Consider the following 4,378-nt stretch of genomic DNA (forward strand, 5'->3'; position numbering starts at 1 on the left):
CTACAATTGGTATTACTGGATCGTATAGAAGCCCAATTTCCAGTTTTTTTGAGGAAACACCATATAGTTTTCCATAAAGGCTGAACAAGGCAGCATTCCCACCAGCAGTGAATGAGAGTTCCATTCTCCCCACATCTCCATCTGCACTGATTGTTCTTTTTTTTTTTTTTTTTTTTTTTTTGGTTTTTTTGGGCCACACCCGGTAACGCTCAGGGGTTACTCCTGGCTATGCGCTCAGAAGTCGCTCCTGGCTTGGGGGACCATATGGGACGCCGGGGGATCGAACCTCGGTCCGTCTCCTAGGCTAGCGCAGGTAAGGCAGGCACCTTACCAGGCACCTTACCTCCAGCGCCACCGCCCGGCCCCGCACTGATTGTTCTTAATCTTTATTGTGTGTACCAGTCTCTGTGGCATGAGATGGTACCTCATTTTTTTTTTATTTGCATCTCCCTGGGAATTAATGATGTGGAGCATTTTCTTCATGTCTTTTGGCCATTCATCATTTCTTCTTTGAGTAGTTGTCTGTTCATTTCTTCTCCCCATTTTTGGATGAGATTAGATGTTTTTTCTTTTTCAGTTCTGTCAGTACCTTGTACATCTTAGATATTAACCCAGTACCACTTGATGAAGAGACTTTCCTTCCTCTATTTTGTATTTCTTGCCCTTATTAAAGATTAATTGGATGCATGTCTCTGAATACTCAAGTCTATTCCACTGGTCTGAGGGTTTATCTTTATTCCATACCATGCTGTTTTTTTTTTTTATAATTTTTTTTATTTAAACACCTTGATTACATACATGATTGTGTTTGGGTTTCAGTCATAAAAGGAACACCACCCATCACCAGTGCAACATTCCCATCACCCAAGTCCCAAATCTCCCTCCTCCCCACCCAACGCCCGCCTGTACCCTAAACAGGCTCTACATTTAACTCATACATTCTCAATATTAGGACAGTTCAAAATGTAGTTATTTCTCTAACTAAACTCATCACTCTTTGTGGTGAGCTTCCTGAGGTGAGCTGGAACTTCCAGCTCTTTTCTCTTTTGTGTCTGAAAATTATTATTACCAGGATGTCTTTCATTTTTCTTAAAACCCATAGATGAGTGAGACCATTCTGCGTTTTTCTCTCTCTCTCTGACTTATTTCACTCAGCATAATAGATTCCATGTACATCCATGTATAGGAAAATTTCATGACTTCATCTCTCCTGACAGCTGCATAATATTCCATTGTGTATATGTACCACAGTTTCTTTAGCCATTCGTCTGTTGAAGGGCATCTTGGTTGTTTCCAGAGTCTTGCTATGGTAAATAGAGCTGCAATGAATATAGGTGTAAGGAAGGGGTTTTTGTATTGTATTTTTGTGTTCCTAGGGTATATTCCTAGGAGTGGTATAGCTGGATCGTATGGGAGCTCGATTTCCAGTTTTTGGAGGAATCTCCATATCGCTTTCCATAAAGGTTGAACTAGACAGCATTCCCACCAGCAGTGGATAAGAGTTCCTTTCTCTCCACATCCCCGCCAACACTGTTTATTCTCATTCTTTGTGATGTGTGCCATTCTCTGGGGTGTGAGGTGGTATCTCATCGTTGTTTTGATTTGCATCTCCCTGATGATTAGTGATGTGGAACATTTTTTCATGTGTCTTTTGGCCATGTATATTTCTTCTTTGTCAAAGTGTCTGTTCATTTCTTCTCCCCATTTTTTGATGGGGTTAGATGTTTTTTTCTTGTAAAGTTCTGTCAGTGCCTTGTATATTTTGGAGATTAGCCCTTTATCTGATGGGTATTGGGTGAATAGTTTCTCTCACTCAGTGGCTCTTGTATCCTGGCACTATTTCCTTTGAGGTGCAGAAGCTTTTCAGCTTAATATATTCCCATCTGTTAATCTCTGCTTTCACTTGCTTGGAGAGTGCAGTTTCCTCCTTGAAGATGCCTGTAATGTCCTGGAGTGTTTTGCCTATGTGCTGTTCTATATATCTTATGGTTTTGGGGCTGATATCGAGGTCTTTAATCCATTTGGATTTTACCTTTGTACATGATGTTAGCTGGGGGTCTAAGTTTAATTTTTTGCAAGTGGCTATCCAATTGTGCCAACACCACTTGTTGAAGAGGCTTTCCCTGCTCCATTTAGGATTTCCTGCTCCTTTATCAAAAATTAGATGGTTGTATCTCTGGGGAACATTTTCTGAGTATTCAAGCCTATTCCACTGATCTGAGGACCTATCCTTATTCCAATACCATGCTGTTTTGATAACTGTTGCTTTGTAGTACAGTTTAAAGTTGGGAAAAGTAATTCCTCCCATATTCTTTTTCCCAATGATTGCTTTAGCTATTCGAGGGTGTTTATTGTTCCAAATGAATTTCAAAAGTGTCTGATCCACTTCTTTGAAGAATGTCATGGGTATCTTTAGAGGGATGGCATTAAATCTGTATAATGCCTTGGGGAGTATTGACATTTTGATGATGTTAATCCTGCCAATCCATGAGCAGGGTATGCGTTTCCATTTCCGTGTGTCCTCTCTTATTTCTTGGAGCAGAGTTTTATAGTTTTCTTTGTATAGGTCCTTCACATATTTAGTCAAGTTGATTCCAAGATATTTGAGTTTGTGTGGCACTATTGTGAATGGGGTTGTTTTCTTAATGTCCATTTCATCCTTATTACTATTGGTATATAGAAAGGCCATTGATTTTTGTGTGTTAATTTTGTAGCCTGACACCTTGCTATATGAGTCTATTGTTTCTAGAAGCGTTTTGATAGAGTCTTTAGGGTTTTCTAAGTAGAGTATCATGTCATCTGCAAAGAGTGAGAGCTTGACTTCTTCCTTTCCTATCTGGATTCCCTTGATATCCTTTTCTTGCCTAATCGCTATAGCAAGTACTTCCAGTGCTATGTTGAATAGGAGTGGTGAGAGAGGACAGCCTTGTCTTGTGCCAGAATTTAGAGGGAAGGCTTTCAGTTTTTCTCCATTGAGGATAATATTTGCCACTGGTTTGTGGTAGATGGCCTTCACTATATTGAGAAAGGTTCCCTCCATTCCCATCTTGCTGAGAGTTTTGATCAAGAATGGGTGTTGGACCTTATCAAATGCTTTCTCTGCATCTATTGATATGATCATGTGGTTTTTATTTTTCTTATTATTGATGTTGTGTATTATGTTGATAGATTTTCGGATGTTAAACCAGCCTTGCATTCCTGGGATGAAACCTACTTGATCGTAGTGGATGATCTTCTTAACGAGGCATTGAATCCTATTTGCCAGGATTTTGTTGAGGATCTTTGCATCTGCATTCATCAGTGATATTGGTCTGTAATTTTCTTTTTTGGTAGCGTCTCTGTCTGGTTTAGGTATCAAGGTGATGTTGGCTTCATAAAAGCTATTTGGAAGTGTTTCTGTTTGTTCAATTTCATGAAAGAGTCTTGCCAAGATTGGCAGTAGTTCCTCTTGGAAAGTTTGATAGAATTCATTAGTGAATCCATCTGGACCTGGGCTTTTGTTTTTCGGCAGACATTTGATTACTGTTTTAATTTCATCAATGGTGATGGGGGTGTTTAGATATGCTACATCCTCTTCCTTCAACCGTGGAAGATTATAAGAGTCCAAGAATTTATCCATTTCTTCCAGGTTCTCATTTTTAGTGGCGTAGAGTTTTTCAAAGTAGTTTCTGATTACCCTTTGAATCTCTGTCATATCAGTAGTGATCTCTCCTTTTTCATTCCTGATACGAGTTATCAAGTTTCTCTCTCTCTCCTTCTTTGTTAGGTTTGCCAGTGGTCTATCAATCTTGTTTATTTTTTCAAAGAACCAACTTCTGCTTTCGTTGATCTTTCGGATTGTTTTTTGAGTTTCCACTTCGTTGATTTCTGCTCTCAGCTTTGTTATTTCCTTCTGTCTTCCTATTCTTGGGTCCTTTTGTTGAGCATTTTCTAGTTCTATTAGCTGTGTCATTAAGCTACTCAGGTAAGCTCCTTCTTCCTTCCTGATGTGTGCTTGCAAAGCTATAAATTTTCCTCTCAGTACTGCTTTTGCTGTGTCCCATAAGTTCTGAGAGTTTGTGTCTTTATTGTCATTTGTTTCCAGGAACCTTTTTATTTCCTCCTTGATTTCATCTTGGACCCACTGGTTATTGAGCATGAGGCTGTTTAACTTCCAGGTGTTAAAGTGTTTCTTCTGAGTCCCTTTGGAGTTCACAAATAATTTCAGAGCCTTGTGGTCAGCGAAGGTAGTCTGCAAAATTTCTATCCTCTTGATCTTATGGAGGTATGTTTTATGTGCCAGCATGTAGTCTATCCTGGAGAATGTCCCATGTACATTGGAGAAGAATGTGTATCCAGGTTTCTGGGGATGGAGTGTCCTATATATATCCACTAGGCC

Source organism: Suncus etruscus, chromosome 9 (assembly GCF_024139225.1).
Source record: "Suncus etruscus isolate mSunEtr1 chromosome 9, mSunEtr1.pri.cur, whole genome shotgun sequence".
In the NCBI taxonomy this organism is placed as follows: domain Eukaryota; kingdom Metazoa; phylum Chordata; class Mammalia; order Eulipotyphla; family Soricidae; genus Suncus; species Suncus etruscus.